Source organism: Rhinolophus sinicus, chromosome 2 (assembly GCF_057876585.1).
Source record: "Rhinolophus sinicus isolate RSI-liver-muscle chromosome 2, RSI-T2T, whole genome shotgun sequence".
Lineage (NCBI taxonomy): Eukaryota > Metazoa > Chordata > Mammalia > Chiroptera > Rhinolophidae > Rhinolophus > Rhinolophus sinicus.
This window is the reverse complement of record NC_142502.1, coordinates 67867654-67883100: the sequence shown is the minus strand read 5'-3', so window position 1 is coordinate 67883100 and position 15447 is coordinate 67867654. Positions and strand designations below refer to the sequence as shown.

Below are 15447 nucleotides of genomic sequence, written 5' to 3'. Positions count from 1 at the left end.
GTTCAGGACAAGTCACCCCAAGATGTGCCTCTGTGATATGCAGATTATTTTGAGCTAAAGGCAACCGAGACCCTGCAGGCTCATGGGAAACTTTTACCTCTCCCTTAAAGAATTTAAACTAGGGACCTTGTCCATGATAGGAGTTATTATCAGAAACAACTTTTTTTTATTTTTTTTTACCTACATGTATGGCAGGGAAAAGTACGAATTGCTGAACATCTGGTCTTCTTATCTTCCTGCAATGACCTTTCATCCTCTGACACCTCAAAGTACTTTATCTCATCTTTAGTTCCGAATGTCATATATTTTTCATTTCGCTTTCTGTCTTTGAACCATATGTATTTGTCTAATTAAATTTGGTTATTTTCTCTGGTTAATCTGTCTTATGTAGAGTTAATTATTAGACTGACTGAAAGAACACTGAAGTGTAGAGGAAAGCTTTTTTTCTTCCCCAACACAATCAAGACTTTTTGTTTTGTGTATAAATGGATGCTTTTTCATAACATTAAAATGCAGTGGTCTATTTTTTTCGTATGAAAATAAAACAGCCTTGATAACTTCTTTATTGTGAAAGCAATGTATTTCTTGTATTTGATACTCTAAATATTCTAAATATTCATATATTTTTGTTAGTTTATTTTAATGTGGCATGTCTAACTATGCTTTTGGGAAGAGGATAAATAAATGTCACATATATATTGCTGTGATTTTATTTAAATTTTACATATAAATTAAACCTGTACTCTCTGTTTTTTAAATTTAGTTTCAAATGATAAATGTTGGAGAAAATATTTGTGGTAAAACATTGGCATGTATTGCTACATCTTGGTGACTAGTTTGGATATAATTTTCCAAACTGGAACGCCTTTTAGAGTAAAGGGAGGTACTAATCAGAGGATGACAGGATAACAGGTGTACACTGGGAAATGACCAGAGCAACTGGGACATAAATTTACTCTAGATGTAAGGGACAAACTACCCATACATGTCAAGGATGAAGTGCAGACTTGTACAGGCTAAGGGGTCTATATATCTATCTCAACACTTCTCAGATTTTGTTTCTTATGGATAGAATTCCTTTCTTTTGTCTACACACTTGAGTCTCAATAATGCTCCTGGCAATGAATTGATAAATAATAAATGAAGTGAAGCAAACATTTGATATCCAGAGGTTATTTAAATTACGTTCCTTAGGGCTTGACAGGATTATTTTCCTTAGGACCTTGACAGGTATATGGCATGGAAAACTACTAATTACTGAACATCTGCTCTTGTTATGGTCCTGCAATGATCTTTCTCCCTGTGAAGCCCCAAAGTACCTTACCTCATTTTTTAGCTCCAAATGTCATACATATTTCATTTTCTTTTTCTGTCTTTGAACCTCTCAAGAGAGAGTGTATCAGTTTGCTCAGGGTGCCATAGCAAAGTACCACAGACTGGGTGAGGTAAACAACTGAAAGTTATTTTCTTACAATTCTGGAGGTTGGAAGTCTAAGACCAAGGTGTCAGTAGGGTTGATTTCTGCTGAGTCCTCTCTTCCTGACTTGTTCTACACCATTTGAAAAAAAAGATAACTCATAGATGAAGCAATAATGCTTGCAATGTCAAAGGTGTGAACCCATCCTGGCACAGATGAGTTATCTTAATAGATAAGTACTTTTCTTGCCATTGGTTCCAAATACACCCTCTCTCCTGCTCCTTATTCAATTTAATATCCCTAGTCAATTATTATAATTATTTCATGGTAACGCCTCACCTTCCTTACCCCTTTCCTGCTTCATGTACTTGATGAGTAAAAACATGACCAACTCAATCTATCTTTCCATGTGCTCTCCACCTGCAAAGTAAACATGACTAGAAAAAAAGACATAAATCATACTGACTTTCAGTTCATGACCACAAACTTCAAATGAGCCCGTAGAGCTGCCCAGAAATCACTATTTTTCTGGTCTATTCATTCTCCTACTCTTTCAATACTACACTTTTTTCTCATTAAAATTCCGGACTCTCCTCCCCTTCATTCAATATTTGCTAATGATCTTACTTCCTAGACCACTGAGAAAACAGTAACAATCAGAAAAGGGCTTTCACAAACCTCTACTATCACATGTGCCCAACTAACGTATTCCCCACCCTGAAAATTTGCCTTCCTTCTTGACACTGTAGATAAACTGTCCATGTTCTCCAATAGGATACTTGATCCCATCTCCTGTTACATATTCAAGGACACTTTTCTACCAATTCCCCTCTACATTATCCATTTTTTTCTCTCTATACTGCAGTTATTTCTTTCATTTCAAAAACCATCTCTTGACTTCAGTTACCCTCCAGCTACTGTCTCATTTTTATGTAATTTATGCATAATTTTATTGTAGTATATATAATTAGCATATACTTAGGGAAAAAAAATGGAAAATTATGTGACCAAACTTTTAAAAGTGGTCATCTTAATGTAATGGAATTATCAGATAATTTATTTCTTAATTGTTTATGTCTATAAGTTTAATTCATTTAATATGCATGTTTTCATGTGTGAGCTAAATATTGAAGGAGTACTAAAATCTAATCTTTTGCACACCAGATCGTGAAAGGGGCTGTAAAGACTGCTTTGAAAAATACCATTTGATTGCAAACCGGGATTGTCCTCCATCTAAGCTTTCAAAAAGTACTTACGAAGGAGTTAAAACCACCCCTAAGAGGAGAGGGGGTGGTAGATGAGGGTAAAAAGGATCAAATATATGGTGATGGAAGGAGAACTGACTCTGCGTGGTGAACACACAATGTGATATACTGATGATGTATTGCAGAATTGTACACCTGAAACCTATGTAACTTTACTAACAATTTTCACCCCAATAAACTTTAATTTAAAAAAAAAGAAGTTAAAACCATTTTGAGTAAGAAGCTAAACTGGATTGTACATTATGCATAAAATAAGAAATTTTCAGGCATAAGTCAGATAAAAAATTACTCCTACTGTTTGACTCCCAACCACCAAAGTATTTTGCAAAGTGGATAGATGGTAGCGTGGGTAGCCTCACAGACTGTACGCAAAGAATATTGGAACAGAGGGAAAACATGGATTTGGGGCTTGCTCTGTCACAAGATTCAGGTGCCGCTTTATGCCACAGTAGTGTATTGTGGCCTCATGGTTACAATCAGGCACAGAAAAAAGAAGAGATAATCTCTAATCCAGAGGCTAACGTCCTGACCCTGCATCCACATTACAGCAGAGAGGAATTAAATTTGATGACTTTGGTGAGGTCAAGGGACTGAATACAAAGCTGCGACAGCAAATACAGAAAGTTGTTGAAGAATTAATACAGGGAGTGCAAGAAAAAGATTCATTAGCCTCAGAGCTCCATGTTCACCACGCTGCGAAGGAACACCTTTGCAAAAACTATTCCACATTACCGTGTCTGCCAGTGGGGCCAACAGGAATGAAATCACCCCTACCCATAAACAACTGCACTAAACTTACACTTAATTCCTATGCCCTCCCATTTACTGGTCTGCTAGTCATGCACCTTTGAAGAAGTTGAAGAAAATGATGGTCCATTTTTTTTATGGTCATTAAACCTGCAAAACTGAAAAGCAGTATATTTATTTATTTAAATTAAAATTTATTGGGGTGACAATTGTTAGTAAAGTTACATAGATTTCAGGTATACAATTCTGTAATACATCATCTACATATCACATTATGTGTTCACCACCCAGACAGAGTCAGTTCTCTTTCCATCACCATATATTTGATCCCCATTATCTTCATCAACCACCCCCTCCCCCCTTACTCTCTGGTAACCACTAAACTGTTGTCGATTACTATGAGTTTTTGTTTCTTCATTTTTTGGCACTATTTAACATCTTTGCCAAAAAAAAAAAAAAAAAAATCATTACATTCTGGTCTTCCAGGGTTAATCATTTTGGTTTATTTAGGGAATCATTTTTTCCAAAATTACTAAATGACCCTCCCTAATTTTTACCACATGTAACTACTGAAACATACTGTTAAAGTGTGATTTTTATTAAACACAGTTTAATGTAATTCACCTTTCAAAACAATAGAAGGTTAACAAACTCCTTAGATTAGTCTAACCTACTAAAGATAAATTTTAAGAGGGAAATGGAATTCATAATATTACCTCTTATTTATTATGAGCAATAGTTTAGTATGAAAATTTTATATATAAAAATGCTATTTTAGGTACCTTTCCATTCTCTTTATAAATGTGTATTTGAATGCCTCCATATATTATGGTTACACTTTCATATGTGAATGTTACCCGTATTTCAGATAACTGCATTTTATGCTCGTAAGACACTGTTTTTGCAACTATTACCTTGTTTTCCAAATATAAATGTATTTCAAAGTAGAAATTGATCTAGTTGGATTGTTTGACTTCCAATAACTTGTGAAAGAGAAATTAATAACTTTTTAAAGCAAATAGTCAAGAAAATAAAACACATTATTTTTTTTTCTAAAAAAATTAAAGAAAAGCAATGTGGAAATATCTAGCAGACTTGCAAATGTGTGTATCCAAGAATCCGATAATTTTATGTCTGGAAACATACTCCAGAAGAAAAAAGACAGCTAAGCAAGGACTTGCATTGCAGAAATAATTGTACTCTTGGAAAATTTGGATCAACCTAAGTATCTGTTGATAATAAGATGCTTATCATGCTGGTGCAGTTCCAGATAGATCAACATGGGAGATGTTAAAAATAATGTTGAATGAAAATGGAAAGATAGAGGGTGATATGCACAACACATTGTATGTATTCTTTTAGAACACATGAGATAATCCTATAGTAAATAGATTGCAGATGTAAATAAATATACATCTAGTAAATATAGTAATAAAAGTCAGATGGTGATTGTCTGTGGGGTTTTCGAAGGGGAATAGTAATGAGGATATTCATTACAGGAGACTAGCCAATCTCTAAAGTTGTATTTGATTTAAACAGAAAGAATAAAAACCAAATATGACAAAATATCAGCTGTAGATATTTAGGCGGTGAGAATATGTTTACATTTTATGTACATCTTCCCCTTTATTTTGAAATTTCTTTAAAAAAAAGAAAACAGGGAAAAGAAGAAGGGAAACAAATCCATGAAATTGAAAATGCATGTTCCATAAAGTTTTGGAATATAAATAATCTTAAGAGATCTCACAAATACTGAAATGAAAGTTCTTTCAATTTAATAGCTTCACAGCTTTATATTTTTTCAGATCATTATTTTGTAAATGACATGGACAGGAAGAATCATTTTTATGTAATTAAGATGACGAAAAATAATAAGGCACCAATAACTCCAAGAATGAAAACTATTCTGAGAGGCAGCAAAATTTGTCACCCCAAAATATGCCGATTGAATGAACTTGGTCTGGAGGGTTTGCTAGGAATAAATGATAAAGATTTATTCAAGGGTCTTAGGGTTTTCAAACCAGAAAAACAACCAGACAATACCCAGAGTGTTCCCAAGAAGGAGGAAAAGCTGATGGTTCTTATAGTAAAAAACACATTCTTGAGAAGAATCAGTCCTATATTAACCTCTGAATAGGTTGTAGATGACAATCCTCTAGATAACTGGTGGTCTGGATAATGGATGAGTCAGGTGGTCCAGATATGTGAACATCCTTTCCTTAGTCCTTCAGAGGGTAATCAGAGGGTCATCTGGAAATTTGATGTATATGTTGGCATTGATGCAGGACTGGAAATTTCAAAAATTTAAGTTCTCAGACTAGTTAAAACAAGAATAGAATCATTTCCTTTCCCTAAACTGACTTGATTTTAGTAATTTAGCGGCTTGACTATAGTGACTACATTTTACTTCTTTGCTATATTCCTCAAGGCTTCTTTAGAATAAAAATATCTTAAGCTGATCATTTCTTAAAAGTGATTATTTTTTAGAAACAGTAGACACAGGAGAAGCTCTGAAAACTGAGTAGATGTTACCCTTTTATAAGAGATTTATGAAGAAAATCTCCATTTGGAAGGTTGTCTCCCTCCCTGTACCAGTAAGAAGGGAATGACTAAATCTCTAGAAACTTATTAATGGGGAAGGCAGAATTAAATCTTTGTAACAACTTTACCCTCTTTTATTGTGCTTTCCTTGAAAACTTTCCATAATTGTCTCCCTATGCCCCAACATCTTCTTTTGTCTTTAGCTAGTGCTGGTATTTAAGATGATGGCTTGGGCCATTTTGAGAGTTAATTGGTTTTCCTGAGTATCTCCCATATATACAGGCAGTAGGCACGTTATTAAACTCTGTTTGTTTTTCTCCTGTTAATTTCTCTTTAATTATAGGGTGTGGAGGTCTCAGCCTAGAACCTAAAAGGGTAGAAGGAAAATTATTTGTCCTCCCCCATAACTCTGTGGAAGAATAAGACATGTTTTCTTTGAAGGGATAACATGGAAAATGTTGTTTTTATTACTACAATATTATTATCAAATGAAAATAGCTCACTTGTTTTGTGATTGATGTCAATTATTTGTGATACTCTAGAGTACCATTTAAATTAACTCAATCTAGGCTTATATTGTAAGAAACTAAGAAAGGTCCAGGTAGCACTTGTCCACTATTAAAAATCTGTACCTTCTATTTCTAAATGCTGAAAAGAGTTAAGAATTATGTTATGTTCTTAAATTTCATAGCCTTGTTTTTGAATGTTTATGTCAATCCTCAATTTTTGCTAGAAGTTCAAACATTGACTGAAGCCTCAATAGCCTTTATTAAACACATATTTGGGACTTTTCCTGTCTAAACACACTAAGAACACTTATAACTTTTAACAGTAATTGTGGATTTATGTCTCCTTAATCCTTTTATGTGTGTTTATTTCTTGTAGATTAGAGCCAGATGATAGCTGTCTACACCTAATTTAAGTAACCAAAACACATAAATAATTAGCTTTATTCAGAGTAAATTGGAATTGTTATGGAGCTCTGTCTTGAGAAAAATTTGATGACTGAAACCTATATACACAACCATTACCTGCATAGCCTGAGAAGTGAAAATGATGAAAACAAGGAGAAAAAGTTTTTGTACTATCATTTTCTCAGTGTGAATTTACTATATTTTATTTACCTGAAAAATTTACTAAAACATATTAGGAAGATATATGATATCATACTATTGGAGTCTATCTGGAATATTATCTCACACACAAAAAATAAGAACATATTGTTTTAACCTTTTTTTTTTTATACTCCAAATTTGGTCTACTAATAAAATGTCTACACGTTAGAAGTATTACTACTAAATCAATGCTAAATTGCATATTTTGAAAAATGCTGAAGGAAGAGTGTTTTGTTTCAATGTTGGGCAATTTAAGAGAAAAGAAAAAAAAGTAAATCCGACTCATCACTCTCAAATAGTATTTATGTAATGACCACACGAGTAAACTATCACATCAAGAAATTATTGTTTAATCAAGTTAACCCATCTACATATACAACTTTCTGAGTTCTAATCTGTATTTTACACCATTCCAGAAGGCATTGGAAAGAAGGAGAAAGGAACAAATGTATTTTAAAATGAATAATTTTTAGTGAGTCTTGATAACTTTCAATTTAAGGAGAATAGTTTCCACATCAGCTTTCACATTTTAGCAATGGTCATGTAAAATAAAGGAATATTTAAACCAACTCTGCTGTTACAAAGTATTTATAAAGCCATCACTTGACCTCCAGTTTGATCATACATACATGGAGATGAGTAAGTGAAAACATTTTTATTTTTGCAAATAGATTCAATAAAAAATGAATCACAGGGGCGGGGGGAAATATCATTTTATAGATAGATCAGTAAATGCAATAAAAATACATTTCAAGCAGGCTACTTTTAAAATATTTTTCTTGATTTTCCAAGCTTTAGGCTATTGGCCCACCTCTCCCTTGACATTTGAAGAATGTGTTTTGAGAATACCATTTCATGGGGAAATAATACTTTGGAAGGTGTTAAACACAGTCCAGAGTATTCAACCATTGCAAAACATAGGCTATGTCTGGTCTGTCCACTTGGGTATATTCTATACCTCTATTCACCACTCCATTTTTTTCTCTCTGATCCTATAAGGAGGTTTAACAATACCCTAACCAGTAATACAGCTGAAACAAAGCACATGCTCTGAAAGAACTGCTGCACTCAACTGACTTGTAAACCAGTGATTAGTAATTGTGCATCTATAACAATAGAGTAAATTAACTAAAAAATAATTAACAGAATGAAAGCGAATATTCCATTGTATTTTTGAGGTAATACTCCAAACTATGAGCATGTGAAAATAGATCAAACTTTTTGGATGGGGTGAGAACAAAACATTTAGAATTATTATTTTTTGAGATTTTTATCCAAACTGGTAGTTGTGTAGGAATTTAGAACTAAATTGGTAGTTGTTTAAACATACAAATCTTCACCTATGCAATAGAAATAATTTCTTTACTTAATTTTCAGTGATGTTCAAAGAATGAGCAGAAGTACACATGAATTATAGCATATTTAAAAGAACATGAAATAATCTAAAATAAAGCATAATTTGGGTATTGTCATAGAATGAGGTGTTCATCTAAATAAATGTTATAATAAATGAACTTCCTTTTTGTATTTTGATAGAAACATTTAAAAACTGTTTTGCATTCTGTCCTCAATAAATGGATTATAGAAAACTTTGCACATTTTTAAGTATTAATTCCATTATTAAAAACATGGTCTTATTGTTTGTACTGCAATAGAAAGATGTCGAAAAGGGCCATTAAAATTCTAGGACATTTTGTCATTACAATTCCTAAATCTGCTTTGTATTATTTTTTCTCTATTTTTCACTCACATTTATGCAATTAGCAATCTTTTTTCACTACTACATGTGCACTTGGTACTTACTTGTAAAATCCTCTCATCCATCAGCACCTTTGTAATATGCTGCTTCAAATATTCCATGATCTACAAAAAGTGACAAATAATTTTGTTAGACATGTGGCCAAATAAAAGGGAATATATATTGATTAAAAACAAATGAGCTGCCTCTGAACAAAGTAGGTGAGATTTAGAGCTTGACATGCAAGAGTTTTTTTGACTCTTGTGATGCTTAATTTTCTAGTTTATGTTTCTCAACAGTATTTCCTATAGTTGAAAATGTTCTGTATATTAAATTCAGTTTTATTCAACCATTACTGAAGTCACATTATATTTAGCAAAACATAATCGTAGGCCCTATGAATGATGGAATTGTGACAAAAGCAATCACACAAAGGGTTTATAATAAGGCGAATGATAAGAATTCTTTACAATGGAACATTCATTGGGCTACTATAATGTGAAATACCTTCTTTCAGATCACAATTTGTAGACAGAAATGTATCTTAACTACAATAGAGAAATCTTATAATAACATATAAAATACTGTTAGTATAAAGGAGAAATAAGAGGGAAGATAAGCAAGTAGGAATTTAAGATATCTAGTCATTTTAAATCAAAAATGAAAAATAAGGCTGTTTAGTTGTAGGGACTGATTCTGAAATTCATAGAAACAGTCTAATCAATGTACAGTTGAGCAATCTCTCTTTCTAGATATGTATATCCCATCAGTAAAGACTAGAACTTGGCCACATTTCTTTTAGAAACTCTAGAATGTTTTAAATTATTTGATTTTGTTAGGGAATGGATTCACATTCATTCTAGTTTTCCATTAACTTAATATTCTCTATTACAATTTTATTTTTTATTAGTTTCTGGTGTATAAAGTAATGTAATAGACAATTATACCCCTCACAAAGTGATAACCCCCCCAATCTACTACTCCTCTGACATTGTATACAACTGTTACAATACCATTGACTATATTCCCTATGCTGTATTTTACATCCCAGGAATGTGAATATATATATATATATATATATATATATATATATATATATATATATATATATATATATAATTATAGTTGACATTCAATATTATTCTACTTCAGCTTCAGGTGTATAGTGCAGTGTTCAGGCATCTACACAGTCTATGAAGTGATCCCCCTGATAAGCCCAGTACCCATCTGGCACCTTACATGATCTTTACAACATTGTTGATTATAGCCCCCATAATGTATTTCATATTCCCGTGACTATGTTGTGACTACTAATTTGTACTTTATAATTCCTTCATTTCTCCCCCTCCCCCTCCCATCTAGCAACATCAGTTTTTTCTCTATATCTCTGAGTCTGTTTCTGTTTTGTTTGTTCATTTATTCTGTTCTTTAGATTTCACATATAAGTGAGATCATACAGTATTTTTCTTTCTCAGTCTGACTTATTTCATTTATCATAACATTCTCTAGGTCCATCCATATTGTTGCAAATGGTAAGATTTCATTCTTTTTAATGGCTGAGTAATACTCCATTGTATAAATATTTCATTATATTATATATTTTTCTTATTTAATTGAGCAAGTTTCTTTTTATTCCACACATACTCACTAATTTGGAAGTCACATCATGTACTTCTATTTGTCTTCTATTTATCATTCTATCTTTAAAGAAATATTATATCTATATTTTCTTACTACTTTATAAATTTAAAGAACAAACACCCCTCCATTTAGGTTTGTTTACTTACTTTATTTTCTCTTCATCAGTGAGATAAAACCTTTATATGGTTTTAATTCTCCTGATGATGTTTAATTATAAAATCTTTTGAATTTTTGGTTTACGCCATTTTTTTCCTTACTTTAGTATGTGTGTGTGTGTGTGTGTGCGCATGTGTGTGAGATCTTTATTTAACAAATCTTACCAATACTGTTACATTATCATTATATTCATATAAATTAATCTATAATTATTAAAATATTTATTGTTCACCATTATTTATTATGATCTTCAGTTTTCACTATTTTGAGATTTACTTTTAACTTAATTAGAATAGTTGCTTATAAAATTTCTTCATATAAAGTAGAGAGATGGCATACATTCTGATCCTTCTATATCAGGGGTGTCAAAACTGCGGCCTGCGGGCCAACTGCGACCTGCAATCCATTGTTAATTGGCCTGCAGCAAATTCCCAAAATATATTTAGTTTACTTAAATAAACCAGGTGAGGCAATACGTACTTCACCTCGAGTGAGTAGCCCGGCTGTTTGTGTATTTTACCGCATATGGCCCTTGGTAAAAGAACGTTGAAAAAAGTTTTGACACCCCTGTAATCTATATTAACAAAAAGAAAAAGATTTTTCATTCTTACACAGGGCTACTCTGGGTGTAGAAAACATGGATTGCACTATTTTTCGTTGTTGAAGTCTATACATTTTGCTCACTTAGATTCTAGTATTGTAGGTAATAAATTAAAACACTGGTTTAATTTCTTTAAACAATATATTCTTTCTGCCTGGTAGAGATATGTATCGTGTAGAATTAGGCTCCACTTCAAGGGACATGATACTGAAAAATGGTAGCTTAATACAATAGAAGTCTTTTTTCTCTCATGTAAAAGAAACAGATGGAGTCTAGTGATCTCTCTTTCTAGATATGTATATCTCATCGGCTTTGCATGACTCATGTATATCTATTATGGATCTATAACATTTCAGGGACTGGAGGTCTTTCATGCATGTCTCCACTATCCTCTAAGAAATAGATGTTGTTTTTGTAGTCCAGTATAGCTGCTGGAGCTCCAGTTATCACATTCCCATTCTAAGAAACAAAGAGTAAAAGAAAAAAATGGCATCTCTTTTCATTTTATAAAATCAACTTCATTAAGGTATAAATTTCATAAAATAAAATGTACCTATTTTAAGTTTTCAAATCAATGAATTTGTGTGTGTGTGTGTGTGTGTATTTGTGTAAACACTACCACAATCAAAGTTTTCAACATTTCCATTGTTCGAAAGAGTTTTCTTATGCCTTGGCCAGTTAACCACTTTATCCCCATTTCAAGGCAAATACTGATCTAATTTTATGAGTATAGAATAGTATAGCCTATTATAGAATTGCATACAAATGGAATCATATGTATTATTTTTTATCTGACTTCTTTCTCACATAGTGGTTTTGAGATTTATCATTTTTTTTTCTTGTTTATTGGTAGTTTATACCTTTTTATTGCTGAATCCTATTTTATTTCTAAGTTGTTCCATTTAGAGTTCCCAGTAATTATTCTTTGTCTGGTCTTGTGGTGCATTGCCCTATGAATGTGAAATTTAATATTCAACAAATGACTCAAGAAAACCTCCATGAAGATTTCTAGAGTTATTTTTCTACATATCTCCCTCCTCTCTGGATCTATGCCCTACAAATTCCAGATGCCCAACAATCTCTATTTCCTCAACTCAGTGGGATACTGGTCTCTGTTTGAATTTTTAATTTCTGCACCAATATCTAGAGGGTGCTGCCAGGTAAAAATCTAGGGCAATTGTTGGGCTTGCCTCATTTGTTTCCATTCTTCTTGCATCACAATTCTATGGGTCTCTTGCTTAATTTCTAAAAATATGTGCTTAGTTATTTAATTCATTTTTTAGTTGTTTATATTAGGAGAGCTAGTCTGAGTTATTTCACATTGACTAGAAACTAAGAGAGGGCCCTTTGCCATTTAAGTAGACATTCTGGAATTTTCATGTAACATGTCAGCTTATATTTCATTGGCCAGAACTTAACTCATGGGTACTCTTAATTTAAAATAAGCAACTTGGGCATATAGTAATATGTGTAAGTGACTCAACTAAAACAGTTATTTTACTAAAAATTTAGTGGACAGTGGGTACTGGAAGGCAACGAGAAGTCACAATCACAGAAATCTATATGGTTTCCTCTTTATTTTAAATAAAATATATGGGAATATTGTCAAGAAAAAATACAAACTTTTGGAAAAATGGAGAGACAAATCACACAAGAAGCAATAAAAACTGTAATGCATGAATAAAGAAAGCTCAACTGTCTAGTAATCAAAGAAATAAAAATTAAAACTACAACCACCAAATGGCAAACATTGAAAAATCTGGCAATAAAATATTGGAAAGGATACGAAGCAAAGTAAACTCTTTTAAGTGGCTAGTTAAAGTTAAAATTAACACAATTTTGAAATGCAACTTTGAAATATCTACTATAGATAGATATGCAGTATGTATGTATATTCTAGCCATTTTATTTCTAGGAATTTTCCTTGAAGAAACTCTTCCATAGGAACACAAGGAGACATACATGAGGTTGTTAATAGCACCATTCTTTGTAATAGAGAAAAAAAAAAAGCAAACTAAGTGCACAAAAAATAGATAAATAAATTGTGATATACAATTATTTCATATAATAAAATACTTCATAGCAGTGAAAATGAACTAAGAGCTTTCATAGAACATAGATTTCTTTGCCAATTCATGTTAGTATGTGTGAAACCTCTCAATATGGAAGTGAAGCCGTTAGTGTCCTTTGGCTAGTGTTGGATTGAGAACTTACAGGAACTGAGATGAAAGTTTCTTCTCCAAAGGCTCAAGAGTGTTTTGGGTAGGAAGCTGTGTTGACGCTGCTCTACTCTCAGGAGAAATGTATAGGTTGTTCTCAGCCAGGTACTATAATTCCCCTCCAATGCTTCAATCTCTAGGAGGGAATCTTCACAAAATCACAGGCATAGCACCCTATCTATCCTCCAAGGAGATTTTCACACATATCAACTCACTCCCTTTCTCCCACCTGACATCAATATAATGGCTCCACCTATAAGTTTTGCCTCAGATTCTGCCAGCAGTGCAAACCTTTTTTTTTTTTTCCTTAAGTACCTGGGGGCTCTTCTAGGTTCTATCTACCAAGGTCTTGATCAAAGACACTTTACTTTAAAGGTCTCCGCTATATGCAATATAGCTATATGTGAACTAGTTATATCTATATGTATCTCTATACATCTATCTCTAGATATATAGATAATAATAGATAAATGACAGATACATTGATAGAGATATATGCTATATTCTTCAGGCTCTGTCAGCCATGGTTGGATGAGCCACGGAGAAGGGTAACAGACAGTGTACCAGGATCTTGTTGAGGCTACATCTTTCCAGTTTACAGATTTACAATTCTTACTGTTTTCAGACCATATCAAAAATAAATAATAAAGTCTCCTAAGATATCAGGGATAGCATTTAGATTCTTACCAGATATAGGAGGAATTGTTGTTTCAAAATTATTGATGGTATTAAAGATTCAGGTCCTCCTCATTTTCTGTTATATTGATGACATAATGGCATTTTACTGATGTATATTCTCAGCCATGCCCACTGCCAAGTGATACGGAAGTCTTCTTTGCTGAAACAATTTTTTAGGCAATCTTCAATGATTATCTAATGATTGCAGTTTCTCAATTTTATCCATCCTGCTCATTCACTAGACTTAGTTTTAATGTCAATAAAGAAATATATTTTCACCACAAGTAGTATAGTTCACTCAAATCACTACATTCTTTGTGTGCCCAGTATAGATTTTCCTTAAAAAAAAAAAAAAAAAAAAAAAAGAAATAAAACAAAACCTCTGAAAGTACAAGTAACCTTCCAAAACAATTCCAAAAATAAACAGAAAAAAATTCATGCTACCTACCTAGTAAAATTGCAGAGAGAACAATTGAAAAGAATCTGTTTTGTCCATTACTGAATAGTATTAGAGTTGTTAAAAAAAATAAGCCAAAACATTTTTTGAAAAGGAACATCGATTGGCATTAGCTAACCTGAATCTACCCTTGAAACTTCAAATCAAGCAAGTGAAAATAATAATCCAGATGAATTGGCAATAAAATTGAGGCTGTATGTCTGTTTTTAACATTGACAGCTCCCAATATTTCCAATTTTCTGAATAATTTACATTACAAATGTTTTAAAAGGTAAAAAAAAAACAAAAAACAAAAAAAAACAGAAAAAACCCAAAAACACACCAAAAATGCCATCTAGGTGGACAGATAGATTTATGAAGAAATGTTATTTTGTGCACCATACTTGGTGCAGTACTTGAGTCCAATCAACCTTACATACTCCATTCTGAACATCTCCTATTTCTTTTTCTTTTTAAAGATCTCTCAATAGTTATTTTGTAGGTTTCCACATTTTAATATATAATTATTATAAAATAGCAAAATATACTGATTTGAAAGAAGCAACCTGTCATGCACATTAGTATCAATTGGAGAGATTTTAAAAAGCCAATGCCCATGTTGCACCTCAAACCAATTAAATCAGAATGTGTGGGAGTCAAAGCAGATATCAATGGTTTCTCAAGATTCCCTAAGTAATTCTAATATGCACTGAGCTTTGGGAGTCAGATATTATTATTTTTTCGAAATTCCCCAAATTAGTCTCATTTTGAAAGCTGGGTTTGAGAACTTTGGCCCAAATTGTTAATGGAGTACTCAATAATACCTTTCGTGCCTATTCAAATGATTATTTGCAACAAAATGATCAGATAAAACTTATTTGTAATTTGTAGTA

General features: G+C 32.4%; 1 pseudogene; it reads left to right on the top strand.

Moving 5' to 3' along the window:
• The first annotated feature begins 2528 nt into the window (after positions 1-2528).
• LOC109446355 (protein EURL homolog pseudogene) lies at positions 2529-3533 on the top strand (annotated as a pseudogene).
• The last annotated feature ends 11914 nt before the right edge of the window (positions 3534-15447 follow it).